We start from the raw sequence: 24,167 nt of genomic DNA on the forward strand, positions 1-24,167 counted from the left end.
ATTTGCCAGTAATGTGAAAAAACCTACAGCACCAGGTGTTCCCATGTGGTCTCCCACCAAAGTACTAACCAGGCCCAACACTGCTTAGCTTCCAAGATCAGACGAGATTGGGCCTATCCAATGTGGTATGGCTGTAGGTGAGATACATGCTCTTTTTTGACCTCTTCTCTTCTATCACCAGGTAAGCTAATAAAAAAGCTTCCTAACTGTTTTTGCTTACTGAAAAAAATCATGTGTTGGTAATGTAAAAAGACCTACAGGACATGATATAAGCAGGGGATCTTAAATTAAACTACTAAAGAGGCTCAACACTGTTTAGCTGCCAAAAGCAGTTGGAATTGGGCCTAAACAGTGTGGTAAGTCTTTAGGTGATGGCTATTGTGTCTGTTTGACCTCTTACAAATGTCTCTACAGGCAATAAAAAGAAAAAGTTTCCAATTTAAATAGCTAGAGAATAAAAACAATTTGCCAGTAATGTGAAAAAACCTACAGCACCTGGTGTTCCCATGTGGTCTCCCACCCAAGTACTAACCAGGCCCAACACTGCTTAGCTTCCAAGATCAGACGAGATTGGGCATATCCAATGTGGTATGGCTGTAGGTGAGATACAGGCACTTTTTTGCCCTCTTCTACTTCTATCACCAGGTAAGCTAATAAAAAAGTTTCGTAACTGTTTTTGCTTACTGAAAAAAATCATGTGTTGGCAATGTAAAAAGACCTACAGGACATGATATTAGCAGGGGATCTTAAATTAAACTACTAAAAAGGCTCAACACTGTTTAGCTGCCAAAAGCAGTTGGAATTGGGCCTAAACAGTGTGGTAAGTCTTTAGGTGATGGCTATTGTGTATGTTTGACCTCTTCTAAATGTCTGTGCTGGCAATAAAAAGAAAAAGTTTCCAATTTAAATAGATAGAGAATAAAAAAAATTTGCCAGTAATGTGAAAAAACCTACAGCACCTGGTGTTCCCATGTGGTCTCCCACCCAAGTACTAACCAGGGCCAACACTGTTTAGCTTCCAAGATCAGACGAGATTGGGCCTATCCAATGTGGTATGGCTGTAGGTGAGATACCTGCACTTTTTTTGCCCTCTTCTACTTCTATCACCAGGTAAGCTAATTAAAAAGTTTCCTAACTGTTTTGGCTTAATGAAAAAAATCATGTTTTGGTAATGTAAAAAGACCTACAGGACATGATATTAGCAGGGGATCTTAAATGAAACTACTAAAGAGGCTCATACACTGTTTAGCTGCCAAAAGCAGTTGGAATTGGGCCTAAACAGTGTGGTAAGTCTTTAGGTGATGGCTATTGTGTCTGTTTGACCTCTTCCAAATGTCTGTACTGGCAATAAAAAGAAAAAGTTTCCAATTTAAATAGCTAGAGAATAAAAACAATTTGCCAGTAATGTGAAAAAACCTACAGCACCAGTTGTTCCCATGTGGTCTCCCACCCAAGTACTAACCAGGCCCAACACTGCTTAGCTTTCAAGATCAGACGAGATTGGGCCTATCTAATGTGGTATGGCTGTAGGTGAGATACATGCACTTTTTTGCCCTCTTCTACTTCTATCACCAGGTAAGATAATAAAAAAGTTTCCTAACTGTTTTGGCTTAATTAAAAAAATCATGTTTTGGTAATGTAAAAAGACCTACAGGACATGATATTAGCAGGGGATCTTAAATGAAACTACTAAAGAGGCTCATACACTGTTTAGCTGCCAAAAGCAGTTGGAATTGGGCCTAAACAGTGTGGTAAGTCTTTAGGTGATGGCTATTGTGTCTGTTTGACCTCTTCCAAATGTCTGTACTGGCAATAAAAAGAAAAAGTTTCCAATTTAAATAGCTAGAGAATAAAAACAATTTGCCAGTAATGTGAAAAAACCTACAGCACCAGGTGTTCCCATGTGGTCTCCCACCAAAGTACTAACCAGGCCCAACACTGCTTAGCTTCCAAGATCAGACGAGATTGGGCCTATCCAATGTGGTATGGCTGTAGGTGAGATACATGCTCTTTTTTGCCCTCTTCTCTTCTATCACCAGGTAAGCTAATAAAAAAGCTTCCTAACTGTTTTTGCTTACTGAAAAAAATCATGTGTTGGTAATGTAAAAAGACCTACAGGACATGATATTAGCAGGGGATCTTAAATTAAAATACTAAAGAGGCTCAACACTGTTTAGCTGCCAAAAGCAGTTGGAATTGGGCCTAAACAGTGTGGTAAGTCTTTAGGTGATGGCTATTGTGTCTGTTTGACCTCTTACAAATGTCTCTACAGGCAATAAAAAGAAAAAGTTTCCAATTTAAATAGCTAGAGAATAAAAACAATTTGCCAGTAATGTGAAAAAAACTACAGCACCTGGTGTTCCCATGTGGTCTCCCACCCAAGTACTAACCAGGCCCAACACTGCTTAGCTTCCAAGATCAGACGAGATTGGGCATTTCCAATGTGGTAAGGCTGTAGGTGAGATACAGGCACTTTTTTGCCCTCTTCTACTTCTATCACCAGGTAAGCTAATAAAAAAGTTTCGTAACTGTTTTTGCTTACTTAAAAAAATCATGTGTTGGCAATGTAAAAAGACCTACAGGACATGATATTAGCAGGGGATCTTAAATTAAACTACTAAAGAGGCTCAACACTGTTGCTGCCAAAAGCAGTTGGAATTGGGCCTAAACAGTGTGGTAAGTCCTTAGGTGATGGCTATTGTGTATGTTTGACCTCTTCTAAATGTCTGTGCTGGCAATAAAAAGAAAAAGTTTCCAATTTAAATAGATAGAGAATAAAAACAATTTGCCAGTAATGTGAAAAAACCTACAGCACCTGCTGTTCCCATGTGGTCTCCCACCCAACTACTAACCAGGCCCAACACTGCTTAGCTTCCAAGATCAGACGAGATTGGGCCTATCCAATGTGGTATGGCTGTAGGTGAGATACATGCTCTTTTTTGCCCTCTTCTCTTCTATCACCAGGTAAGCTAATAAAAAAGCTTCCTAACTGTTTTTGCTTACTGAAAAAAATCATGTGTTGGTAATGTAAAAAGACCTACAGGACATGATATTAGCAGGGGATCTTAAATTAAAATACTAAAGAGGCTCAACACTGTTTAGCTGCCAAAAGCAGTTGGAATTGGGCCTAAACAGTGTGGTAAGTCTTTAGGTGATGGCTATTGTGTCTGTTTGACCTCTTACAAATGTCTCTACAGGCAATAAAAAGAAAAAGTTTCCAATTTAAATAGCTAGAGAATAAAAACAATTTGCCAGTAATGTGAAAAAAACTACAGCACCTGGTGTTCCCATGTGGTCTACCACCCAAGTACTAACCAGGCCCAACACTGCTTAGCTTCCAAGATCAGACGAGATTGGGCATATCCAATGTGGTAAGGCTGTAGGTGAGATACATGCACTTTTTTGCCCTCTTCTACTTCTATCACCAGGTAAGCTAATAAAAAAGTTTCGTAACTGTTTTTGCTTACTTAAAAAAATCATGTGTTGGCAATGTAAAAAGACCTACAGGACATGATATTAGCAGGGGATCTTAAATTAAACTACTAAAGAGGCTCAACACTGTTGCTGCCAAAAGCAGTTGGAATTGGGCCTAAACAGTGTGGTAAGTCCTTAGGTGATGGCTATTGTGTATGTTTGACCTCTTCTAAATGTCTGTGCTGGCAATAAAAAGAAAAAGTTTCCAATTTAAATAGATAGAGAATAAAAACAATTTGCCAGTAATGTGAAAAAACCTACAGCACCTGCTGTTCCCATGTGGTCTCCCACCCAACTACTAACCAGGCCCAACACTGCTTAGCTTCCAAGATCAGACGAGATTGGGCCTATCCAATGTGGTATGGCTGTAGGTGAGAAACATGCACTTTTTTGCCCTCTTCTACTTCTATCACCAGGTAAGCTAATAAAAAAGTTTCCTAACTGTTTTGGCTTAATGAAAAAAATCATGTTTTGGTAATGTAAAAAGACCTACAGGACATGATATTAGCAGGGGATCTTAAATGAAACTACTAAAGAGGCTCATACACTGTTTAGCTGCCAAAAGCAGTTGGAATTGGGCCTAAACGGTGTGGTAAGTCTTTAGGTGATGGCTATTGTGTCTGTTTGACCTCTTCCAAATGTCTGTACTGGCAATAAAAAGAAAAAGTTTCCAATTTAAATAGCTAGAGAATAAAAACAATTTGCCAGTAATGTGAAAAAACCTACAGCACCAGGTGTTCCCATGTGGTCTCCCACCAAAGTACTAACCAGGCCCAACACTGCTTAGCTTCCAAGATCAGACGAGATTGGGCCTATCCAATGTGGTATGGCTGTAGGTGAGATACATGCTCTTTTTTGACCTCTTCTCTTCTATCACCAGGTAAGCTAATAAAAAAGCTTCCTAACTGTTTTTGCTTACTGAAAAAAATCATGTGTTGGTAATGTAAAAAGACCTACAGGACATGATATAAGCAGGGGATCTTAAATTAAACTACTAAAGAGGCTCAACACTGTTTAGCTGCCAAAAGCAGTTGGAATTGGGCCTAAACAGTGTGGTAAGTCTTTAGGTGATGGCTATTGTGTCTGTTTGACCTCTTACAAATGTCTCTACAGGCAATAAAAAGAAAAAGTTTCCAATTTAAATAGCTAGAGAATAAAAACAATTTGCCAGTAATGTGAAAAAACCTACAGCACCTGGTGTTCCCATGTGGTCTCCCACCCAAGTACTAACCAGGCCCAACACTGCTTAGCTTCCAAGATCAGACGAGATTGGGCATATCCAATGTGGTATGGCTGTAGGTGAGATACAGGCACTTTTTTGCCCTCTTCTACTTCTATCACCAGGTAAGCTAATAAAAAAGTTTCGTAACTGTTTTTGCTTACTGAAAAAAATCATGTGTTGGCAATGTAAAAAGACCTACAGGACATGATATTAGCAGGGGATCTTAAATTAAACTACTAAAGAGGCTCAACACTGTTGCTGCCAAAAGCAGTTGGAATTGGGCCTAAACAGTGTGGTAAGTCCTTAGGTGATGGCTATTGTGTATGTTTGACCTCTTCTAAATGTCTGTGCTGGCAATAAAAAGAAAAAGTTTCCAATTTAAATAGATAGAGAATAAAAAAAAATTGCCAGTAATGTGAAAAAACCTACAGCACCTGCTGTTCCCATGTGGTCTCCCACCCAACTACTAACCAGGCCCAACACTGCTTAGCTTCCAAGATCAGACGAGATTGGGCCTATCCAATGTGGTATGGCTGTAGGTGAGATACATGCACTTTTTTGCCCTCTTCTACTTCTATCACCAGGTAAGCTAATAAAAAAGTTTCCTAACTGTTTTGGCTTAATGAAAAAAATCATGTTTTGGTAATGTAAAAAGACCTACAGGACATGATATTAGCAGGGGATCTTAAATGAAACTACTAAAGAGGCTCATACACTGTTTAGCTGCCAAAAGCAGTTGGAATTGGGCCTAAACGGTGTGGTAAGTCTTTAGGTGATGGCTATTGTGTCTGTTTGACCTCTTCCAAATGTCTGTACTGGCAATAAAAAGAAAAAGTTTCCAATTTAAATAGCTAGAGAATAAAAACAATTTGCCAGTAATGTGAAAAAACCTACAGCACCAGGTGTTCCCATGTGGTCTCCCACCAAAGTACTAACCAGGCCCAACACTGCTTAGCTTCCAAGATCAGACGAGATTGGGCCTATCCAATGTGGTATGGCTGTAGGTGAGTTACATGCTCTTTTTTGACCTCTTCTCTTCTATCACCAGGTAAGCTAATAAAAAAGCTTCCTAACTGTTTTTGCTTACTGAAAAAAATCATGTGTTGGTAATGTAAAAAGACCTACAGGACATGATATAAGCAGGGGATCTTAAATTAAACTACTAAAGAGGCTCAACACTGTTTAGCTGCCAAAAGCAGTTGGAATTGGGCCTAAACAGTGTGGTAAGTCTTTAGGTGATGGCTATTGTGTCTGTTTGACCTCTTACAAATGTCTCTACAGGCAATAAAAAGAAAAAGTTTCCAATTTAAATAGCTAGAGAATAAAAACAATTTGCCAGTAATGTGAAAAAACCTACAGCACCTGGTGTTCCCATGTGGTCTCCCACCCAAGTACTAACCAGGCCCAACACTGCTTAGCTTCCAAGATCAGACGAGATTGGGCATATCCAATGTGGTATGGCTGTAGGTGAGATACAGGCACTTTTTTGCCCTCTTCTACTTCTATCACCAGGTAAGCTAATAAAAAAGTTTCGTAACTGTTTTTGCTTACTGAAAAAAATCATGTGTTGGCAATGTAAAAAGACCTACAGGACATGATATTAGCAGGGGATCTTAAATTAAACTACTAAAAAGGCTCAACACTGTTTAGCTGCCAAAAGCAGTTGGAATTGGGCCTAAACAGTGTGGTAAGTCTTTAGGTGATGGCTATTGTGTATGTTTGACCTCTTCTAAATGTCTGTGCTGGCAATAAAAAGAAAAAGTTTCCAATTTAAATAGATAGAGAATAAAAACAATTTGATAGAGATAGAGAATAAAAACAATTTGGTAAGTCTTTAGGTGATGGCTATTGTGTCTGTTTGACCTCTTCCAAATGTCTGTACTGGCAATAAAAAGAAAAAGTTTCCAATTTAAATAGCTAGAGAATAAAAACAATTTGCCAGTAATGTGAAAAAACCAACAGCACCAGGTGTTCCCATGTGGTCTCCCACCCAAGTACTAACCAGGCCCAACACTGCTTAGCTTCCAAGATCAGACGAGATTGGGGCTATCCAATGTGGTATGGCTGTAGGTGAGATACACGCACTTTTTTGCCCTCTTCTACTTCTATCACCAGGTAAGCTAATAAAAAAGTTTCCTAACTGTTTTGGCTTAATTAAAAAAATCATGTTTTGGTAATGTAAAAAGACCTACAGGACATGATATTAGCAGGGGATCTTAAATGAAACTACTAAAGAGGCTCATACACTGTTTAGCTGCCAAAAGCAGTTGGAATTGGGCCTAAACAGTGTGGTAAGTCTTTAGGTGATGGCTATTGTGTCTGTTTGACCTCTTCTAAATGTCTGTACTGGCAATAAAAAGAAAAAGTTTCCAATTTAAATAGCTAGAGAATAAAAACAATTTGCCAGTAATGTGAAAAAACCTACAGCACCAGGTGTTCCCATGAGGTCTCCCACCAAAGTACTAACCAGGCCCAACACTGCTTAGCTTCCAAGATCAGACGAGATTGGGCCTATCCAATGTGGTATGGCTGTAGGTGAGATACATGCTCTTTTTTGCCCTCTTCTCTTCTATCACCAGGTAAGCTAATAAAAAAGCTTCCTAACTGTTTTTGCTTACTGAAAAAAATCATGTGTTGGTAATGTAAAAAGACCTACAGGACATGATATTAGCAGGGGATCTTAAATTAAACTACTAAAGAGGCTCAACACTGTTTAGCTGCCAAAAGCAGTTGGAATTGGGCCTAAACAGTGTGGTAAGTCTTTAGGTGATGGCTATTGTGTCTGTTTGACCTCTTACAAATGTCTCTACAGGCAATAAAAAGAAAAAGTTTCCAATTTAAATAGCTAGAGAATAAAAACAATTTGCCAGTAATGTGAAAAAACCTACAGCACCTGGTGTTCCCATGTGGTCTCCCACCCAAGTACTAACCAGGCCCAACACTGCTTAGCTTCCAAGATCAGACGAGATTGGGCATATCCAATGTGGTATGGCTGTAGGTGAGATACATGCACTTTTTTGCCCTCTTCTACTTCTATCACCAGTTAAGCTAATAAAAAAGTTTCGTAACTGTTTTTGCTTACTGAAAAAAATCATGTGTTGGCAATGTAAAAACACCTACAGGACATGATATTAGCAGGGGATCTTAAATTAAACTACTAAAGAGGCTCAACACTGTTTAGCTGCCAAAAGCAGTTGGAATTGGGCCTAAACAGTGTGGTAAGTCTTTAGGTGATGGCTATTGTGTATGTTTGACCTGTTCTAAATGTCTGTGCTGGCAATAAAAAGAAAAAGTTTCCAATTTAAATAGATAAAGAATAAAAACAATTTGCCAGTAATGTGAAAAAACCTACAGCACCTGGTGTTTCCATGTGGTCTCCCACCCAAGTACTAACCAGGCCCAACACTGCTTAGCTTCCAAGATCAGATGAGATTGGGCCTATCCAATGTGGTATGGCTGTAGGTGAGATACATGCACTTTTTTGCCCTCTTCTACTTCTATCACCAGGTAAGCTAATAAAAAAGTTTCCTAACTGTTTTGGCTTAATGAAAAAAATCATGTTTTGGTAATGTAAAAAGACCTACAGGACATGATATTAGCAGGGGATCTTAAATGAAACTACTAAAGAGGCTCATACACTGTTTAGCTGCCAAAAGCAGTTGGAATTGGGCCTAAACAGTGTGGTAAGTCTTTAGGTGATGGCTATTGTGTCTGTTTGACCTCTTCCAAATGTCTGTACTGGCAATAAAAAGAAAAAGTTTCCAATTTAAATAGCTAGAGAATAAAAACAATTTGCCAGTAATGTGAAAAAACCTACAGCACCAGGTGTTCCCATGTGGTCTCCCACCCAAGTACTAACCAGGCCCAACACTGCTTAGCTTCCAAGATCAGACGAGATTGGGCCTATCCAATGTGGTATGGCTGTAGGTGAGATACATGCTCTTTTTTGACCTCTTCTCTTCTATCACCCGGTAAGCTAATAAAAAAGCTTCCTAACTGTTTTTGCTTACTGAAAAAAATCATGTGTTGGTAATGTAAAAAGACCTACAGGACATGATATTAGCAGGGGATCTTAAATTAAACTACTAAAGAGGCTCAACACTGTTTAGCTGCCAAAAGCAGTTGGAATTGGGCCTAAACAGTGTGGTAAGTCTTTAGGTGATGGCTATTGTGTCTGTTTGACCTCTTACAAATGTCTCTACAGGCAATAAAAAGAAAAAGTTTCCAATTTAAATAGCTAGAGAATAAAAACAATTTGCCAGTAATGTGAAAAAACCTACAGCACCTGGTGTTCCCACGTGGTCTCCCACCCAAGTACTAACCAGGCACAACACTGCTTAGCTTCCAAGATCAGACGAGATTGGGCATATCCAATGTGGTATGGCTGTAGGTGAGATACAGGCACTTTTTTGCCCTCTTCTACTTCTATCACCAGGTAAGCTAATAAAAAAGTTTTGTAACTGTTTTTGCTTACTGAAAAAAATCATGTGTTGGCAATGTAAAAAGACCTACAGGACATGATATTAGCAGGGGATCTTAAATTAAACTACTAAAGAGGCTCAACACTGTTTAGCTGCCAAAAGCAGTTGGAATTGGGCCTAAACAGTGTGGTAAGTCTTTAGGTGATGGCTATTGTGTATGTTTGACCTCTTCTAAATGTCTGTGCTGGCAATAAAAAGAAAAAGTTTCCAATTTAAATAGATAGAGAATAAAAACAATTTGCCAGTAATGTGAAAAAACCTACAGCACCTGGTGTTCCCATGTGGTCTCCCACCCAAGTACTAACCAGGCCCAACACTGCTTAGCTTCCAAGATCAGACGAGATTGGGCCTATCCAATGTGGTATGGCTGTAGGTGAGATACATGCACTTTTTTGCCCTCTTCTACTTCTATCACCAGGTAAGCTAATAAAAAAGTTTCCTAACTGTTTTGGCTTAATGAAAAAAATCATGTTTTGGTAATGTAAAAAGACCTACAGGACATGATATTAGCAGGGGATCTTAAATTAAACTACTAAAGAGCTCAACACTGTTTAGCTGCCAAAAGCAGTTGGAATTGGGCCTAAACAGTGTGGTAAGTCTTTAGGTGATGGCTATTGTGTCTGTTTGACCTCTTACAAATGTCTCTACAGGCAATAAAAAGAAAAAGTTTCCAATTTAAATAGCTAGAGAATAAAAACAATTTGCCAGTAATGTGAAAAAACCTACAGCACCAGGTGTTCCCATGTGGTCTACCACCCAAGCACTAACCAGGCCCAACACTGCTTAGCTTCCAAAATCAGACGAGATTGGGCATATCCAATGTGGTATGGCTGTAGGTGAGATACAGCCACTTTTTTGCCCTCTTCTACTTCTATCACCAGGTAAGCTAATAAAAAAGTTTCGTAACTGTTTTTGCTTACTGAAAAAAATCATGTGTTGGCAATGTAAAAAGACCTACAGGACATGATATTAGCAGGGGATCTTAAATTAAACTACTAAAGAGGCTCAACACTGTTTAGCTGCCAAAAGCAGTTGGAATTGGGCCTAAACAGTGTAGTAAGTCTTTAGGTGATGGCTATTGTGTATGTTTGACCTCTTCTAAATGTCTGTGCTGGCAATAAAAAGAAAAAGTTTCCAATTTAAATAGATAGAGAATAAAAACAATTTGCCAGAAATGTGAAAAAACCTACAGCACCTGGTGTTCCCATGTGGTCTCCCACCCAAGTACTAACCAGGCCCAACACTGCTTAGCTTCCAAGATCAGACGAGATTGGGCCTATCCAATGTGGTATGGCTGTAGGTGAGATACATGCACTTTTTTGACCTCTTCTCTTCTATCACCAGGTAAGCTAATAAAAAAGTTTCGTAACTGTTTTTGCTTACTGAAAAAAATCATGTGTTGGCAATGTAAAAAGACCTACAGGACATGATATTAGCAGGGGATCTTAAATTAAACTACTAAAGAGGCTCAACACTGTTTAGCTGCCAAAAGCAGTTGGAATTGGGCCTAAACAGTGTGGTAAGTCTTTAGGTGATGGCTATTGTGTATGTTTGACCTCTTCTAAATGTCTGTGCTGGCAATAAAAAGAAAAAGTTTCCAATTTAAATAGATAGAGAATAAAAACAATTTGCCAGTAATGTGAAAAAACCTACAGCACCAGGTGTTCCCATGTGGTCTCCCACTCAAGAACTAACCAGGCCCAACACTGCTTAGCTTCCAAGATCAGACGAGATTGGGCCTATCCAATGTGGTATGGCTGTAGGTGAGATACATGCTCTTTTTTGCCCTCTTCTCTTCTATCACCAAGTAAGCTAATAAAAAAGCTTCCTAACTGTTTTTGCTTACTGAAAAAAATCATGTGTTGGTAATGTAAAAAGACCTACAGGACATGATATTAGCAGGGGATCTTAAATTAAACTACTAAAGAGGCTCAACACTGTTTAGCTGCCAAAAGCAGTTGGAATTGGGCCTAAACAGTGTGGTAAGTCTTTAGGTGATGGCTATTGTGTCTGTTTGACCTCTTACAAATGTCTCTACAGGCAATAAAAAGAAAAAGTTTCCAATTTAAATAGCTAGAGAATAAAAACAATTTGCCAGTAATGTGAAAAAACCTACAGCACCTGGTGTTCCCACGTGGTCTCCCACCCAAGTACTAACCAGGCACAACACTGCTTAGCTTCCAAGATCAGACGAGATTGGGCATATCCAATGTGGTATGGCTGTAGGTGAGATACAGGCACTTTTTTGCCCTCTTCTACTTCTATCACCAGGTAAGCTAATAAAAAAGTTTTGTAACTGTTTTTGCTTACTGAAAAAAATCATGTGTTGGCAATGTAAAAAGACCTACAGGACATGATATTAGCAGGGGATCTTAAATTAAACTACTAAAGAGGCTCAACACTGTTTAGCTGCCAAAAGCAGTTGGAATTGGGCCTAAACAGTGTGGTAAGTCTTTAGGTGATGGCTATTGTGTATGTTTGACCTCTTCTAAATGTCTGTGCTGGCAATAAAAAGAAAAAGTTTCCAATTTAAATAGATAGAGAATAAAAAAAATTTGCCAGTAATGTGAAAAAACCTACAGCACCTGGTGTTCCCATGTGGTCTCCCACCCAAGTACTAACCAGGCCCAACACTGCTTAGCTTCCAAGATCAGACGAGATTGGGCCTATCCAATGTGGTATGGCTGTAGGTGAGATACATGCACTTTTTTGCCCTCTTCTACTTCTATCACCAGGTAAGCTAATAAAAAAGTTTCCTAACTGTTTTGGCTTAATGAAAAAAATCATGTTTTGGTAATGTAAAAAGACCTACAGGACATGATATTAGCAGGGGATCTTAAATTAAACTACTAAAGAGCTCAACACTGTTTAGCTGCCAAAAGCAGTTGGAATTGGGCCTAAACAGTGTGGTAAGTCTTTAGGTGATGGCTATTGTGTCTGTTTGACCTCTTACAAATGTCTCTACAGGCAATAAAAAGAAAAAGTTTCCAATTTAAATAGCTAGAGAATAAAAACAATTTGCCAGTAATGTGAAAAAACCTACAGCACCAGGTGTTCCCATGTGGTCTACCACCCAAGCACTAACCAGGCCCAACACTGCTTAGCTTCCAAAATCAGACGAGATTGGGCATATCCAATGTGGTATGGCTGTAGGTGAGATACAGCCACTTTTTTGCCCTCTTCTACTTCTATCACCAGGTAAGCTAATAAAAAAGTTTCGTAACTGTTTTTGCTTACTGAAAAAAATCATGTGTTGGCAATGTAAAAAGACCTACAGGACATGATATTAGCAGGGGATCTTAAATTAAACTACTAAAGAGGCTCAACACTGTTTAGCTGCCAAAAGCAGTTGGAATTGGGCCTAAACAGTGTGGTAAGTCTTTAGGTGATGGCTATTGTGTATGTTTGACCTCTTCTAAATGTCTGTGCTGGCAATAAAAAGAAAAAGTTTCCAATTTAAATAGATAGAGAATAAAAACAATTTGCGAGAAATGTGAAAAAACCTACAGCACCTGGTGTTCCCATGTGGTCTCCCACCCAAGTACTAACCAGGCCCAACACTGCTTAGCTTCCAAGATCAGACGAGATTGGGCCTATCCAATGTGGTATGGCTGTAGGTGAGATACATGCACTTTTTTGACCTCTTCTCTTCTATCACCAGGTAAGCTAATAAAAAAGTTTCGTAACTGTTTTTGCTTACTGAAAAAAATCATGTGTTGGCAATGTAAAAAGACCTACAGGACATGATATTAGCAGGGGATCTTAAATTAAACTACTAAAGAGGCTCAACACTGTTTAGCTGCCAAAAGCAGTTGGAATTGGGCCTAAACAGTGTGGTAAGTCTTTAGGTGATGGCTATTGTGTATGTTTGACCTCTTCTAAATGTCTGTGCTGGCAATAAAAAGAAAAAGTTTCCAATTTAAATAGATAGAGAATAAAAACAATTTGCCAGTAATGTGAAAAAACCTACAGCACCTGGTGTTCCCATGTGGTCTCCCACCCAAGTACTAACCAGGCCCAACACTGCTTAGCTTCCAAGATCAGATGAGATTGGGCCTATCCAATGTGGTATGGCTGTAGGTGAGATACATGCACTTTTTTGCCCTCTTCTACTTCTATCACCAGGTAAGCTAATAAAAAAGTTTCCTAACTGTTTTGGCTTAATGAAAAAAATCATGTTTTGGTAATGTAAAAAGACCTACAGGACATGATATTAGCAGGGGATCTTAAATGAAACTACTAAAGAGGCTCATACACTGTTTAGCTGCCAAAAGCAGTTGGAATTGGGCCTAAACAGTGTGGTAAGTCTTTAGGTGATGGCTATTGTGTCTGTTTGACCTCTTCCAAATGTCTGTACTGGCAATAAAAAGAAAAAGTTTCCAATTTAAATAGCTAGAGAATAAAAACAATTTGCCAGTAATGTGAAAAAACCTACAGCACCTGGTGTTCCCATGTGGTCTCCCACCCAAGTACTAACCAGGCCCAACACTGCTTAGCTTCCAAGATCAGACGAGATTGGACATATCCAATGTGGTATGGCTGTAGGTGAGATACAGGCACTTTTTTGCCCTCTTCTACTTCTATCACCAGGTAAGCTAATAAAAAAGTTTCGTAACTGTTTTTGCTTACTGAAAAAAATCATGTGTTGGCAATGTAAAAAGACCTACAGGACATGATATTAGCAGGGGATCTTAAATTAAACTACTAAAGAGGCTCAACACTGTTTAGCTGCCAAAAGCAGTTGGAATTGGGCCTAAACAGTGTGGTAAGTCTTTAGGTGATGGCCATTGTGTCTGTTTGACCTCTTACAAATGTCTCTACAGGCAATAAAAAGAAAAAGTTTCCAATTTAAATAGCTAGAGATTAAAAACAATTTGCCAGTAATGTGAAAAAACCTACAGCACCTGGTGTTCCCATGTGGTCTCCCACCCAAGTACTAACCAGGCCCAACACTGCTTAGCTTCCAAGATCAAACGAGATTGGACAAATCCAATGTGGTATGGCTGTAGGTGAGATACAGGCACTTTTTTGCCCTCTTCTACTTCTATCACCAGGTAAGCTAATAAAAAAGTTTCGTAACTGTTTTTGCTTACTGAAAAAAATCATGTGTTGGCAATGTAAAAACACCTACAGGACATGATATTAGCAGGGGATCTTAAATTAAACTACTAAATAGGCTCAACACTGTTTAGCTGCCAAAAGCAGTTGGAATTGGGCCTAAACAGTGTGGTAAGTCTTTAGGTGATGGCTATTGTGTATGTTTGACCTGTTCTAAATGTCTGTGCTGGCAATAAAAATAAAAAGTTTCCAATTTAAATAGATAAAGAATAAAAACAATTTGCCAGTAATGTGAAAAAACCTACAGCACCTGGTGTTCCCATGTGGTCTCCCACCCAAGTACTAACCAGGCCCAACACTGCTTAGCTTCCAAGATCAGATGAGATTGGGCCTATCCAATGTGGTATGGCTGTAGGTGAGATACATGCACTTTTTTGCCCTCTTCTACTTCTATCACCAGGTAAGCTAATAAAAAAGTTTCCTAACTGTTTTGGCTTAATGAAAAAAATCATGTTTTGGTAATGTAAAAAGACCTACAGGACATGATATTAGCAGGGGATCTTAAATGAAACTACTAAAGAGGCTCATACACTGTTTAGCTGCCAAAAGCAGTTGGAATTGGGCCTAAACAGTGTGGTAAGTCTTTAGGTGATGGCTATTGTGTCTGTTTGACCTCTTCCAAATGTCTGTACTGGCAATAAAAAGAAAAAGTTTCCAATTTAAATAGCTAGAGAATAAAAACAATTTGCCAGTAATGTGAAAAAACCTACAGCACCAGGTGTTCCCATGTGGTCTCCCACCCAAGTACTAACCAGGCCCAACACTGCTTAGCTTCCAAGATCAGACGAGATTGGGCCTATCCAATGTGGTATGGCTGTAGGTGAGATACATGCTCTTTTTTGACCTCTTCTCTTCTATCACCCGGTAAGCTAATAAAAAAGCTTCCTAACTGTTTTTGCTTACTGAAAAAAATCATGTGTTGGTAATATAAAAAGACCTACAGGACATGATATTAGCAGGGGATCTTAAATTAAACTACTAAAGAGGCTCAACACTGTTTAGCTGCCAAAAGCAGTTGGAATTGGGCCTAAACAGTGTGGTAAGTCTTTAGGTGATGGCTATTGTGTCTGTTTGACCTCTTACAAATGTCTCTACAGGCAATAAAAAGAAAAAGTTTCCAATTTAAATAGCTAGAGAATAAAAACAATTTGCCAGTAATGTGAAAAAACCTACAGCACCTGGTGTTCCCATGTGGTCTCCCACCCAAGTACTAACCAGGCCCAACACTGCTTAGCTTCCAAGATCAGACGAGATTGGACATATCCAATGTGGTATGGCTGTAGGTGAGATACAGGCACTTTTTTGCCCTCTTCTACTTCTATCACCAGGTAAGCTAATAAAAAAGTTTCGTAACTGTTTTTGCTTACTGAAAAAAATCATGTGTTGGCAATGTAAAAAGACCTACAGGACATGATATTAGCAGGGGATCTTAAATTAAACTACTAAAGAGGCTCAACACTGTTTAGCTGCCAAAAGCAGTTGGAATTGGGCCTAAACAGTGTGGTAAGTCTTTAGGTGATGGCCATTGTGTCTGTTTGACCTCTTACAAATGTCTCTACAGGCAATAAAAAGAAAAAGTTTCCAATTTAAATAGCTAGAGATTAAAAACAATTTGCCAGTAATGTGAAAAAACCTACAGCACCTGGTGTTCCCATGTGGTCTCCCACCCAAGTACTAACCAGGCCCAACACTGCTTAGCTTCCAAGATCAAACGAGATTGGACAAATCCAATGTGGTATGGCTGTAGGTGAGATACAGGCACTTTTTTGCCCTCTTCTACTTCTATCACCAGGTAAGCTAATAAAAAAGTTTCGTAACTGTTTTTGCTTACTGAAAAAAATCATGTGTTGGCAATGTAAAAACACCTACAGGACATGATATTAGCAGGGGATCTTAAATTAAACTACTAAATAGGCTCAACACTGTTTAGCTGCCAAAAGCAGTTGGAATTGGGCCTAAACAGTGTGGTAAGTCTTTAGGTGATGGCTATTGTGTATGTTTGACCTGTTCTAAATGTCTGTGCTGGCAATAAAAATAAAAAGTTTCCAATTTAAATAGATAAAGAATAAAAACAATTTGCCAGTAATGTGAAAAAACCTACAGCACCTGGTGTTCCCATGTGGTCTCCCACCCAAGTACTAACCAGGCCCAACACTGCTTAGCTTCCAAGATCAGATGAGATTGGGCCTATCCAATGTGGTATGGCTGTAGGTGAGATACATGCACTTTTTTGCCCTCTTCTACTTCTATCACCAGGTAAGCTAATAAAAAAGTTTCCTAACTGTTTTGGCTTAATGAAAAAAATCATGTTTTGGTAATGTAAAAAGACCTACAGGACATGATATTAGCAGGGGATCTTAAATGAAACTACTAAAGAGGCTCATACACTGTTTAGCTGCCAAAAGCAGTTGGAATTGGGCCTAAACAGTGTGGTAAGTCTTTAGGTGATGGCTATTGTGTCTGTTTGACCTCTTCCAAATGTCTGTACTGGCAATAAAAAGAAAAAGTTTCCAATTTAAATAGCTAGAGAATAAAAACAATTTGCCAGTAATGTGAAAAAACCTACAGCACCAGGTGTTCCCATGTGGTCTCCCACCCAAGTACTAACCAAGCCCAACACTGCTTAGCTTCCAAGATCAGACGAGATTGGGCCTATCCAATGTGGTATGGCTGTAGGTGAGATACATGCTCTTTTTTGACCTCTTCTCTTCTATCACCCGGTAAGCTAATAAAAAAGCTTCCTAACTGTTTTTGCTTACTGAAAAAAATCATGTGTTGGTAATATAAAAAGACCTACAGGACATGATATTAGCAGGGGATCTTAAATTAAACTACTAAAGAGGCTCAACACTGTTTAGCTGCCAAAAGCAGTTGGAATTGGGCCTAAACAGTGTGGTAAGTCTTTAGGTGATGGCTATTGTGTCTGTTTGACCTCTTACAAATGTCTCTACAGGCAATAAAAAGAAAAAGTTTCCAATTTAAATAGCTAGAGAATAAAAACAATTTGCCAGTAATGTGAAAAAACCTACAGCACCTGGTGTTCCCATGTGGTCTCCCACCCAAGTACTAACCAGGCCCAACACTGCTTAGCTTCCAAGATCAGACGAGATTGGACATATCCAATGTGGTATGGCTGTAGGTGAGATACAGGCACTTTTTTGCCCTCTTCTACTTCTATCACCAGGTAAGCTAATAAAAAAGTTTCGTAACTGTTTTTGCTTACTGAAAAAAATCATGTGTTGGCAATGTAAAAAGACCTACAGGACATGATATTAGCAGGGGATCTTAAATAAACTACTAAAGAGGCTCAACACTGTTTAGCTGCCAAAAGCAGTTGGAATTGGGCCTAAACAGTGTGGTAAGTCTTTAGGTGATGGCTATTGTGTATGTTTGACCTCTTCTAAATGTCTGTGCTGGCAATAAAAAGAAAAAGTTTCCAATTTAAATAGATAGAGAATAAAAACAATTTGCCAGTAATGTGAAAAAACCTACAGCACCTGGTGTTCCCATGTGGTCTCCCACCCAAGTACTAACCAGGGCCAACACTGCTTAGCTTCCAAGATCAGACGAGATTGGGCCTATCCAATGTGGTATGGCTGTAGGTGAGATACCTGCACTTTTTTTGCCCTCTTCTACTTCTATCACAAGGTAAGCTAATTAAAAAGTTTCCTAACTGTTTTGGCTTAATGAAAAAAATCATGTTTTGGTAATGTAAAAAGACCTACAGGACATGATATTAGCAGGGGATCTTAAATGAAACTACTAAAGAGGCTCATACACTGTTTAGCTGCCAAAAGCAGTTGGAATTGGGCCTAAACAGTGTGGTAAGTCTTTAGGTGATGGCTATTGTGTCTGTTTGACCTCTTCCAAATGTCTGTACTGGCAATAAAAAGAAAAAGTTTCCAATTTAAATAGCTAGAGAATAAATACAATTTGCCAGTAATGTGAAAAAACCTACAGCACCAGTTGTTCCCATGTGGTCTCCCACCTAAGTACTAACCAGGCCCAACACTGCTTAGCTTCCAAGATCAGATGAGATTGGGCCTATCCAATGTGGTATGGCTGTAGGTGAGATACATGCTCTTTTTTGCCCTCTTCTCTTCTATCACCAGGTAAGCTAATAAAAAAGCTTCCTAACTGTTTTTGCTTACTGAAAAAAATCATGTGTTGGTAATGTAAAAAGACCTACAGGACATGATATTAGCAGGGGATCTTAAATTAAAATACTAAAGAGGCTCAACACTGTTTAGCTGCCAAAAGCAGTTGGAATTGGGCCTAAACAGTGTGGTAAGTCTTTAGGTGATGGCTATTGTGTCTGTTTGACCTCTTACAAATGTCTCTACAGGCAATAAAAAGAAAAAGTTTCCAATTTAAATAGCTAGAGAATAAAAACAATTTGCCAGTAATGTGAAAAAAACTACAGCACCTGGTGTTCCCATGTGGTCTCCCACGCAAGTACTAACCAGGCCCAACACTGCTTAGCTTCCAAGATCAGACGAGATTGGGCATATCCAATGTGGTAAGGCTGTAGGTGAGATACAGGCACTTTTTTGCCCTCTTCTACTTCTATCACCAGGTAAGCTAATAAAAAAGTTTCGTAACTGTTTTTGCTTACTAAAAAAAATCATGTGTTGGCAATGTAAAAAGACCTACAGGACATGATATTAGCAGGGGATCTTAAATTAAACTACTAAAGAGGCTCAACACTGTTGCTGCCAAAAGCATTTGGAATTGGGCCTAAACAGTGTGGTAAGTCCTTAGGTGATGGCTATTGTGTATGTTTGACCTCTTCTAAATGTCTGTGCTGGCAATAAAAAGAAAAAGTTTCCAATTTAAATAGATAGAGAATAAAAACAATTTGCCAGTAATGTGAAAAAACCTACAGCACCTGGTGTTCCCATGTGGTCTCCCACCCAAGTACTAACCAGGCCCAACACTGCTTAGCTTCCAAGATCAGACGAGATTGGGCCTATCCAATGTGGTATGGCTGTAGGTGAGATACATGCACTTTTTTGCCCTCTTCTACTTCTATCACCAGGTAAGCTAATAAAAAAGTTTCCTAACTGTTTTGGCTTAATGAAAAAAATCATGTTTTGGTAATGTAAAAAGACCTACAGGACATGATATTAGCAGGGGATCTTAAATGAAACTACTAAAGAGGCTCATACACTGTTTAGCTGCCAAAAGCAGTTGGAATTGGGCCTAAACAGTGTGGTAAGTCTTTAGGTGATGGCTATTGTGTCTGTTTGACCTCTTCCAAATGTCTGTACTGGCAATAAAAAGAAAAAGTTTCCAATTTAAATAGCTAGAGAATAAAAACAATTTGCCAGTAATGTGAAAAAACCTACAGCACCAGGTGTTCCCATGTGGTCTCCCACCCAAGTACTAACCAGGCCCAACACTGCTTAGCTTCCAAGATCAGACGAGATTGGGCCTATCCAATGTGGTATGGCTGTAGGTGAGATACATGCTCTTTTTTGACCTCTTCTCTTCTATCACCAGGTAAGCTAATAAAAAAGCTTCCTAACTGTTTTTGCTTACTGAAAAAAATCATGTGTTGGTAATGTAAAAAGACCTACAGGACATGATATAAGCAGGGGATCTTAAATTAAACTACTAAAGAGGCTCAACACTGTTTAGCTGCCAAATGCAGTTGGAATTGGGCCTAAACAGTGTGGTAAGTCTTTAGGTGATGGCTATTGTGTCTGTTTGACCTCTTACAAATGTCTCTACAGGCAATAAAAAGAAAAAGTTTCCAATTTAAATAGCTAGAGAATAAAAACAATTTGCCAGTAATGTGAAAAAACCTACAGCACCTGGTGTTCCCATGTGGTCTCCCACCCAAGTACTAACCAGGCCCAACACTGCTTAGCTTCCAAGATCAGACGAGATTGGGCATATCCAATGTGGTATGGCTGTAGGTGAGAAACAGGCACTTTTTTGCCCTCTTCTACTTCTATCACCAGGTAAGCTAATAAAAAAGTTTCGTAACTGTTTTTGCTTACTGAAAAAAATCATGTGTTGGCAATGTAAAAAGACCTACAGGACATGATATTAGCAGGGGATCTTAAATTAAACTACTAAAGAGGCTCATACACTGTTTAGCTGCCAAAAGCAGTTGGAATTGGGCCTAAACAGTGTGGTAAGTCTTTAGGTGATGGCTATTGTGTCTGTTTGACCTCTTCCAAATGTCTGTACTGGCAATAAAAAGAAAAAGTTTCCAATTTAAATAGCTAGAGAATAAAAACAATTTGCCAGTAATGTGAAAAAACCAACAGCACCAGGTGTTCCCATGTGGTCTCCCACCCAAGTACTAACCAGGCCCAACACTGCTTAGCTTCCAAGATCAGACGAGATTGGGCCTATCCAATGTGGTATGGCTGTAGGTGAGATACATGCTCTTTTTTGCCCTCTTCTCTTCTATCACCAGGTAAGCTAATAAAAAAGCTTCCTAACTGTTTTGGCTTAATTAAAAAAATCATGTTTTGGTAATGTAAAAAGACCTACAGGACATGATATTAGCAGGGGATCTTAAATGAAACTACTAAAGAGGCTCATACACTGTTTAGCTGCCAAAAGCAGTTGGAATTGGGCCTAAACAGTGTGGTAAGTCTTTAGGTGATGGCTATTGTGTCTGTTTGACCTCTTCTAAATGTCTGTACTGGCAATAAAAAGAAAAAGTTTCCAATTTAAATAGCTAGAGAATAAAAACAATTTGCCAGTAATGTGAAAAAACCTACAGCACCAGGTGTTCCCATGAGGTCTCCCACCAAAGTACTAACCAGGCCCAACACTGCTTAGCTTCCAAGATCAGACGAGATTGGGCCTATCCAATGTGGTATGGCTGTAGGTGAGATACATGCTCTTTTTTGCCCTCTTCTCTTCTATCACCAGGTAAGCTAATAAAAAAGCTTCCTAACTGTTTTTGCTTACTGAAAAAAATCATGTGTTGGTAATGTAAAAAGACCTACAGGACATGATATTAGCAGGGGATCTTAAATTAAACTACTAAAGAGGCTCAACACTGTTTAGCTGCCAAAAGCAGTTGGAATTGGGCCTAAACAGTGTGGTAAGTCTTTAGGTGATGGCTATTGTGTCTGTTTGACCTCTTACAAATGTCTCTACAGGCAATAAAAAGAAAAAGTTTCCAATTTAAATAGCTAGAGAATAAAAACAATTTGCCAGTAATGTGAAAAAACCTACAGCACCTGGTGTTCCCATGTGGTCTCCCACCCAAGTACTAACCAGGCCCAACACTGCTTAGCTTCCAAGATCAGACGAGATTGGGCATATCCAATGTGGTATGGCTGTAGGTGAGATACAGGCACTTTTTTGCCCTCTTCTACTTCTATCACCAGTTAAGCTAATAAAAAAGTTTCGTAACTGTTTTTGCTTACTGAAAAAAATCATGTGTTGGCAATGTAAAAACACCTACAGGACATGATATTAGCAGGGGATCTTAAATTAAACTACTAAAGAGGCTCAACACTGTTTAGCTGCCAAAAGCAGTTGGAATTGGGCCTAAACAGTGTGGTAAGTCTTTAGGTGATGGCTATTGTGTATGTTTGACCTGTTCTAAATGTCTGTGCTGGCAATAAAAATAAAAAGTTTCCAATTTAAATAGATAAAGAATAAAAACAATTTGCCAGTAATGTGAAAAAACCTACAGCACCTGGTGTTCCCATGTGGTCTCCCACCCAAGTACTAACCAGGCCCAACACTGCTTAGCTTCCAAGATCAGATGAGATTGGGCCTATCCAATGTGGTATGGCTGTAGGTGAGTTACATGCACTTTTTTGCCCTCTTCTACTTCTATCACCAGGTAAGCTAATAAAAAAGTTTCCTAACTGTTTTGGCTTAATGAAAAAAATCATGTTTTGGTAATGTAAAAAGACCTACAGGACATGATATTAGCAGGGGATCTTAAATGAAACTACTAAAGAGGCTCATACACTGTTTAGCTGCCAAAAGCAGTTGGAATTGGGCCTAAACAGTGTGGTAAGTCTTTAGGTGATGGCTATTGTGTCTGTTTGACCTCTTCCAAATGTCTGTACTGGCAATAAAAAGAAAAAGTTTCCAATTTAAATAGCTAGAGAATAAAAACAATTTGCCAGTAATGTGAAAAAACCTACAGCACCAGGTGTTCCCATGTGGTCTCCCACCCAAGTACTAACCAGGCCCAACACTGCTTAGATTCCAAGATCAGACGAGATTGGGCCTATCCAATGTGGTATGGCTGTAGGTGAGATACATGTTCTTTTTTGACCTCTTCTCTTCTATCACCCGGTAAGCTAATAAAAAAGCTTCCTAACTGTTTTTGCTTACTGAAAAAAATCATGTGTTGGTAATGTAAAAAGACCTACAGGACATGATATTAGCAGGGGATCTTAAATTAAACTACTAAAGAGGCTCAACACTGTTTAGCTGCCAAAAGCAGTTGGAATTGGGCCTAAACAGTGTGGTAAGTCTTTAGGTGATGGCTATTGTGTCTGTTTGACCTCTTCCAAATGTCTGTACTGGCAATAAAAAGAAAAAGTTTCCACATTAAATAGCTAGAGAATAAAAACAATTTGCCAGTAATGTGAAAAAACCTACAGCACCAGGTGTTCCCATGTGGTCTCCCACCCAAGTACTAACCAGGCCCAACACTGCTTAGCTTCCAAGATCAGACGAGATTGGGCCTATCCAACGTGGTATGGCTGTAGTTGAGATACATGCTCTTTTTTGACCTCTTCTCTTCTATCACCAGGTAAGCTAATAAAAAAGCTTCCTAACTGTTTTTGCTTACTGAAAAAAATCATGTGTTGGTAATGTAAAAAGACCTACAGGACATGATATTAGCAGGGGATCTTAAATTAAACTACTAAAGAGGCTCTACACTGTTTAGCTGCCAAAAGCAGTTGGAATTGGGCCTAAACAGTGTGGTAAGTCTTTAGGTGATGGCTATTGTGTCTGTTTGACCTCTTACAAATGTCTCTACAGGCAATAAAAAGAAAAAGTTTCCAATTTAAATAGCTAGAGAATAAAAACAATTTGCCAGTAATGTGAAAAAACCTACAGCACCAGGTGTTCCCATGTGGTCTCCCACCCAAGTACTAACCAGGCCCAACACTGCTTAGCTTCCAAGATCAGACGAGATGGGGCATATCCAATGTGGTATGGCTGTAGGTGAGATACAGGCACTTTTTTGCCCTCTTCTACTTCTATCACCAGGTAAGCTAATAAAAAAGTTTCGTAACTGTTTTTGCTTACTGAAAAAAATCATGTGTTGGCAATGTAAATAGACCTACAGGACATGATATTAGCAGGGGATCTTAAATTAAACTACTAAAGAGGCTCAACACTGTTTAACTGCCAAATGCAGTTGGAATTGGGCCTAAACAGTGTGGTAAGTCTTTAGGTGATGGCTATTGTGTATGTTTGACCTCTTCTAAATGTCTGTGCTGGCAATAAAAAGAAAAAGTTTCCAATATAAATAGATAGAGAATAAAAACAATTTGCCAGTAATGTGAAAAAACCTACAGCACCTGGTGTTCCCATGTGGTCTCCCAGCCAAGTACTAACCAGGCCCAACACTGCTTAGCTTCCAAGATCAGACGGGATTGGGCCTATCCAATGTGGTATGGCTGTAGGTGAGATACATGCACTTTTTTGCCCTCTTCTACTTCTATCACCAGGTAAGCTAATAAAAAAGTTTCCTAACTGTTTTGGCTTAATGAAAAAAATCATGTTTTGGTAATGTAAAAAGACCTACAGGACATGATATTAGCAGGGGATCTTAAATGAAACTACTAAAGAGGCTCATACACTGTTTAGCTGCCAAAAGCAGTTGGAATTGGGCCTAAACGGTGTGGTAAGTCTTTAGGTGATGG

The 24,167-nt window shown here is 39.1% G+C and overlaps 51 non-coding genes and 1 pseudogene across 51 annotated transcripts; all 52 read right to left on the reverse strand.

The window, feature by feature from the left end:
* Nucleotides 1-20: 20 nt before the first annotated feature.
* LOC146022645 (5S ribosomal RNA) lies at nt 21-139 on the reverse strand. The gene has a single exon (XR_014452092.1). It is a non-coding gene; the product is annotated as a 5S ribosomal RNA (ribosomal RNA).
* A 344-nt stretch (nt 140-483) lies between these two features.
* On the reverse strand, nt 484-602 carry LOC146023288 (5S ribosomal RNA). The gene has a single exon (XR_014452711.1). It is a non-coding gene; the product is annotated as a 5S ribosomal RNA (ribosomal RNA).
* Nucleotides 603-947: 345 nt separating this feature from the next.
* LOC146024270 (5S ribosomal RNA) lies at nt 948-1,066 on the reverse strand. The gene has a single exon (XR_014453656.1). It is a non-coding gene; the product is annotated as a 5S ribosomal RNA (ribosomal RNA).
* Nucleotides 1,067-1,413: 347 nt separating this feature from the next.
* LOC146024767 (5S ribosomal RNA) lies at nt 1,414-1,532 on the reverse strand (annotated as a pseudogene).
* A 346-nt stretch (nt 1,533-1,878) lies between these two features.
* LOC146022646 (5S ribosomal RNA) lies at nt 1,879-1,997 on the reverse strand. Its single transcript, XR_014452093.1, has one exon. It is a non-coding gene; the product is annotated as a 5S ribosomal RNA (ribosomal RNA).
* A 344-nt stretch (nt 1,998-2,341) lies between these two features.
* On the reverse strand, nt 2,342-2,460 carry LOC146022765 (5S ribosomal RNA). The gene has a single exon (XR_014452207.1). It is a non-coding gene; the product is annotated as a 5S ribosomal RNA (ribosomal RNA).
* Nucleotides 2,461-2,803: 343 nt separating this feature from the next.
* LOC146024363 (5S ribosomal RNA) lies at nt 2,804-2,922 on the reverse strand. The gene has a single exon (XR_014453747.1). It is a non-coding gene; the product is annotated as a 5S ribosomal RNA (ribosomal RNA).
* A 344-nt stretch (nt 2,923-3,266) lies between these two features.
* LOC146023979 (5S ribosomal RNA) lies at nt 3,267-3,385 on the reverse strand. Its single transcript, XR_014453379.1, has one exon. It is a non-coding gene; the product is annotated as a 5S ribosomal RNA (ribosomal RNA).
* A 343-nt stretch (nt 3,386-3,728) lies between these two features.
* On the reverse strand, nt 3,729-3,847 carry LOC146024365 (5S ribosomal RNA). The gene has a single exon (XR_014453749.1). It is a non-coding gene; the product is annotated as a 5S ribosomal RNA (ribosomal RNA).
* A 346-nt stretch (nt 3,848-4,193) lies between these two features.
* On the reverse strand, nt 4,194-4,312 carry LOC146022647 (5S ribosomal RNA). Its single transcript, XR_014452094.1, has one exon. It is a non-coding gene; the product is annotated as a 5S ribosomal RNA (ribosomal RNA).
* Nucleotides 4,313-4,656: 344 nt separating this feature from the next.
* Nucleotides 4,657-4,775, reverse strand: LOC146023299 (5S ribosomal RNA). The gene has a single exon (XR_014452722.1). It is a non-coding gene; the product is annotated as a 5S ribosomal RNA (ribosomal RNA).
* A 343-nt stretch (nt 4,776-5,118) lies between these two features.
* LOC146024366 (5S ribosomal RNA) lies at nt 5,119-5,237 on the reverse strand. The gene has a single exon (XR_014453750.1). It is a non-coding gene; the product is annotated as a 5S ribosomal RNA (ribosomal RNA).
* Nucleotides 5,238-5,583: 346 nt separating this feature from the next.
* On the reverse strand, nt 5,584-5,702 carry LOC146022648 (5S ribosomal RNA). Its single transcript, XR_014452095.1, has one exon. It is a non-coding gene; the product is annotated as a 5S ribosomal RNA (ribosomal RNA).
* A 344-nt stretch (nt 5,703-6,046) lies between these two features.
* LOC146023311 (5S ribosomal RNA) lies at nt 6,047-6,165 on the reverse strand. The gene has a single exon (XR_014452733.1). It is a non-coding gene; the product is annotated as a 5S ribosomal RNA (ribosomal RNA).
* A 484-nt stretch (nt 6,166-6,649) lies between these two features.
* Nucleotides 6,650-6,768, reverse strand: LOC146023737 (5S ribosomal RNA). The gene has a single exon (XR_014453144.1). It is a non-coding gene; the product is annotated as a 5S ribosomal RNA (ribosomal RNA).
* Nucleotides 6,769-7,114: 346 nt separating this feature from the next.
* On the reverse strand, nt 7,115-7,233 carry LOC146022568 (5S ribosomal RNA). Its single transcript, XR_014452018.1, has one exon. It is a non-coding gene; the product is annotated as a 5S ribosomal RNA (ribosomal RNA).
* Nucleotides 7,234-7,577: 344 nt separating this feature from the next.
* Nucleotides 7,578-7,696, reverse strand: LOC146023323 (5S ribosomal RNA). Its single transcript, XR_014452745.1, has one exon. It is a non-coding gene; the product is annotated as a 5S ribosomal RNA (ribosomal RNA).
* Nucleotides 7,697-8,041: 345 nt separating this feature from the next.
* On the reverse strand, nt 8,042-8,160 carry LOC146023358 (5S ribosomal RNA). Its single transcript, XR_014452779.1, has one exon. It is a non-coding gene; the product is annotated as a 5S ribosomal RNA (ribosomal RNA).
* A 346-nt stretch (nt 8,161-8,506) lies between these two features.
* Nucleotides 8,507-8,625, reverse strand: LOC146022260 (5S ribosomal RNA). Its single transcript, XR_014451725.1, has one exon. It is a non-coding gene; the product is annotated as a 5S ribosomal RNA (ribosomal RNA).
* Nucleotides 8,626-8,969: 344 nt separating this feature from the next.
* On the reverse strand, nt 8,970-9,088 carry LOC146023254 (5S ribosomal RNA). Its single transcript, XR_014452677.1, has one exon. It is a non-coding gene; the product is annotated as a 5S ribosomal RNA (ribosomal RNA).
* Nucleotides 9,089-9,433: 345 nt separating this feature from the next.
* Nucleotides 9,434-9,552, reverse strand: LOC146021963 (5S ribosomal RNA). Its single transcript, XR_014451431.1, has one exon. It is a non-coding gene; the product is annotated as a 5S ribosomal RNA (ribosomal RNA).
* A 344-nt stretch (nt 9,553-9,896) lies between these two features.
* On the reverse strand, nt 9,897-10,015 carry LOC146024597 (5S ribosomal RNA). Its single transcript, XR_014453969.1, has one exon. It is a non-coding gene; the product is annotated as a 5S ribosomal RNA (ribosomal RNA).
* A 345-nt stretch (nt 10,016-10,360) lies between these two features.
* Nucleotides 10,361-10,479, reverse strand: LOC146021964 (5S ribosomal RNA). Its single transcript, XR_014451432.1, has one exon. It is a non-coding gene; the product is annotated as a 5S ribosomal RNA (ribosomal RNA).
* Nucleotides 10,480-10,823: 344 nt separating this feature from the next.
* LOC146024272 (5S ribosomal RNA) lies at nt 10,824-10,942 on the reverse strand. Its single transcript, XR_014453658.1, has one exon. It is a non-coding gene; the product is annotated as a 5S ribosomal RNA (ribosomal RNA).
* Nucleotides 10,943-11,286: 344 nt separating this feature from the next.
* Nucleotides 11,287-11,405, reverse strand: LOC146023256 (5S ribosomal RNA). Its single transcript, XR_014452679.1, has one exon. It is a non-coding gene; the product is annotated as a 5S ribosomal RNA (ribosomal RNA).
* A 345-nt stretch (nt 11,406-11,750) lies between these two features.
* On the reverse strand, nt 11,751-11,869 carry LOC146021966 (5S ribosomal RNA). The gene has a single exon (XR_014451433.1). It is a non-coding gene; the product is annotated as a 5S ribosomal RNA (ribosomal RNA).
* A 344-nt stretch (nt 11,870-12,213) lies between these two features.
* On the reverse strand, nt 12,214-12,332 carry LOC146024599 (5S ribosomal RNA). Its single transcript, XR_014453971.1, has one exon. It is a non-coding gene; the product is annotated as a 5S ribosomal RNA (ribosomal RNA).
* Nucleotides 12,333-12,677: 345 nt separating this feature from the next.
* On the reverse strand, nt 12,678-12,796 carry LOC146021967 (5S ribosomal RNA). Its single transcript, XR_014451434.1, has one exon. It is a non-coding gene; the product is annotated as a 5S ribosomal RNA (ribosomal RNA).
* Nucleotides 12,797-13,140: 344 nt separating this feature from the next.
* On the reverse strand, nt 13,141-13,259 carry LOC146021516 (5S ribosomal RNA). The gene has a single exon (XR_014450998.1). It is a non-coding gene; the product is annotated as a 5S ribosomal RNA (ribosomal RNA).
* A 346-nt stretch (nt 13,260-13,605) lies between these two features.
* LOC146022480 (5S ribosomal RNA) lies at nt 13,606-13,724 on the reverse strand. The gene has a single exon (XR_014451935.1). It is a non-coding gene; the product is annotated as a 5S ribosomal RNA (ribosomal RNA).
* Nucleotides 13,725-14,069: 345 nt separating this feature from the next.
* Nucleotides 14,070-14,188, reverse strand: LOC146023434 (5S ribosomal RNA). Its single transcript, XR_014452852.1, has one exon. It is a non-coding gene; the product is annotated as a 5S ribosomal RNA (ribosomal RNA).
* Nucleotides 14,189-14,533: 345 nt separating this feature from the next.
* Nucleotides 14,534-14,652, reverse strand: LOC146021517 (5S ribosomal RNA). The gene has a single exon (XR_014450999.1). It is a non-coding gene; the product is annotated as a 5S ribosomal RNA (ribosomal RNA).
* A 346-nt stretch (nt 14,653-14,998) lies between these two features.
* LOC146022261 (5S ribosomal RNA) lies at nt 14,999-15,117 on the reverse strand. Its single transcript, XR_014451726.1, has one exon. It is a non-coding gene; the product is annotated as a 5S ribosomal RNA (ribosomal RNA).
* A 344-nt stretch (nt 15,118-15,461) lies between these two features.
* LOC146022481 (5S ribosomal RNA) lies at nt 15,462-15,580 on the reverse strand. The gene has a single exon (XR_014451936.1). It is a non-coding gene; the product is annotated as a 5S ribosomal RNA (ribosomal RNA).
* A 345-nt stretch (nt 15,581-15,925) lies between these two features.
* On the reverse strand, nt 15,926-16,044 carry LOC146023435 (5S ribosomal RNA). The gene has a single exon (XR_014452853.1). It is a non-coding gene; the product is annotated as a 5S ribosomal RNA (ribosomal RNA).
* Nucleotides 16,045-16,389: 345 nt separating this feature from the next.
* LOC146021518 (5S ribosomal RNA) lies at nt 16,390-16,508 on the reverse strand. Its single transcript, XR_014451000.1, has one exon. It is a non-coding gene; the product is annotated as a 5S ribosomal RNA (ribosomal RNA).
* Nucleotides 16,509-16,854: 346 nt separating this feature from the next.
* Nucleotides 16,855-16,973, reverse strand: LOC146023240 (5S ribosomal RNA). The gene has a single exon (XR_014452663.1). It is a non-coding gene; the product is annotated as a 5S ribosomal RNA (ribosomal RNA).
* A 344-nt stretch (nt 16,974-17,317) lies between these two features.
* LOC146022482 (5S ribosomal RNA) lies at nt 17,318-17,436 on the reverse strand. The gene has a single exon (XR_014451937.1). It is a non-coding gene; the product is annotated as a 5S ribosomal RNA (ribosomal RNA).
* Nucleotides 17,437-17,780: 344 nt separating this feature from the next.
* Nucleotides 17,781-17,899, reverse strand: LOC146023855 (5S ribosomal RNA). Its single transcript, XR_014453257.1, has one exon. It is a non-coding gene; the product is annotated as a 5S ribosomal RNA (ribosomal RNA).
* Nucleotides 17,900-18,246: 347 nt separating this feature from the next.
* On the reverse strand, nt 18,247-18,365 carry LOC146023359 (5S ribosomal RNA). The gene has a single exon (XR_014452780.1). It is a non-coding gene; the product is annotated as a 5S ribosomal RNA (ribosomal RNA).
* A 344-nt stretch (nt 18,366-18,709) lies between these two features.
* On the reverse strand, nt 18,710-18,828 carry LOC146023910 (5S ribosomal RNA). The gene has a single exon (XR_014453311.1). It is a non-coding gene; the product is annotated as a 5S ribosomal RNA (ribosomal RNA).
* A 343-nt stretch (nt 18,829-19,171) lies between these two features.
* Nucleotides 19,172-19,290, reverse strand: LOC146021968 (5S ribosomal RNA). The gene has a single exon (XR_014451435.1). It is a non-coding gene; the product is annotated as a 5S ribosomal RNA (ribosomal RNA).
* A 346-nt stretch (nt 19,291-19,636) lies between these two features.
* On the reverse strand, nt 19,637-19,755 carry LOC146022262 (5S ribosomal RNA). The gene has a single exon (XR_014451727.1). It is a non-coding gene; the product is annotated as a 5S ribosomal RNA (ribosomal RNA).
* A 344-nt stretch (nt 19,756-20,099) lies between these two features.
* LOC146023334 (5S ribosomal RNA) lies at nt 20,100-20,218 on the reverse strand. The gene has a single exon (XR_014452756.1). It is a non-coding gene; the product is annotated as a 5S ribosomal RNA (ribosomal RNA).
* A 346-nt stretch (nt 20,219-20,564) lies between these two features.
* LOC146023439 (5S ribosomal RNA) lies at nt 20,565-20,683 on the reverse strand. The gene has a single exon (XR_014452857.1). It is a non-coding gene; the product is annotated as a 5S ribosomal RNA (ribosomal RNA).
* Nucleotides 20,684-21,028: 345 nt separating this feature from the next.
* LOC146022569 (5S ribosomal RNA) lies at nt 21,029-21,147 on the reverse strand. Its single transcript, XR_014452019.1, has one exon. It is a non-coding gene; the product is annotated as a 5S ribosomal RNA (ribosomal RNA).
* A 344-nt stretch (nt 21,148-21,491) lies between these two features.
* Nucleotides 21,492-21,610, reverse strand: LOC146023345 (5S ribosomal RNA). The gene has a single exon (XR_014452767.1). It is a non-coding gene; the product is annotated as a 5S ribosomal RNA (ribosomal RNA).
* A 345-nt stretch (nt 21,611-21,955) lies between these two features.
* On the reverse strand, nt 21,956-22,074 carry LOC146021519 (5S ribosomal RNA). Its single transcript, XR_014451001.1, has one exon. It is a non-coding gene; the product is annotated as a 5S ribosomal RNA (ribosomal RNA).
* A 346-nt stretch (nt 22,075-22,420) lies between these two features.
* Nucleotides 22,421-22,539, reverse strand: LOC146021436 (5S ribosomal RNA). The gene has a single exon (XR_014450923.1). It is a non-coding gene; the product is annotated as a 5S ribosomal RNA (ribosomal RNA).
* Nucleotides 22,540-22,883: 344 nt separating this feature from the next.
* LOC146023875 (5S ribosomal RNA) lies at nt 22,884-23,002 on the reverse strand. The gene has a single exon (XR_014453276.1). It is a non-coding gene; the product is annotated as a 5S ribosomal RNA (ribosomal RNA).
* A 344-nt stretch (nt 23,003-23,346) lies between these two features.
* LOC146023034 (5S ribosomal RNA) lies at nt 23,347-23,465 on the reverse strand. The gene has a single exon (XR_014452465.1). It is a non-coding gene; the product is annotated as a 5S ribosomal RNA (ribosomal RNA).
* A 345-nt stretch (nt 23,466-23,810) lies between these two features.
* LOC146021596 (5S ribosomal RNA) lies at nt 23,811-23,929 on the reverse strand. Its single transcript, XR_014451075.1, has one exon. It is a non-coding gene; the product is annotated as a 5S ribosomal RNA (ribosomal RNA).
* Nucleotides 23,930-24,167: the final 238 nt, after the last annotated feature.

The sequence above is a fragment of the Crinia signifera genome, chromosome 7 (assembly GCF_055691185.1).
Source record: "Crinia signifera chromosome 7, ASM5569118v1, whole genome shotgun sequence".
Classification (NCBI taxonomy): Eukaryota; Metazoa; Chordata; class Amphibia; order Anura; family Myobatrachidae; genus Crinia; species Crinia signifera.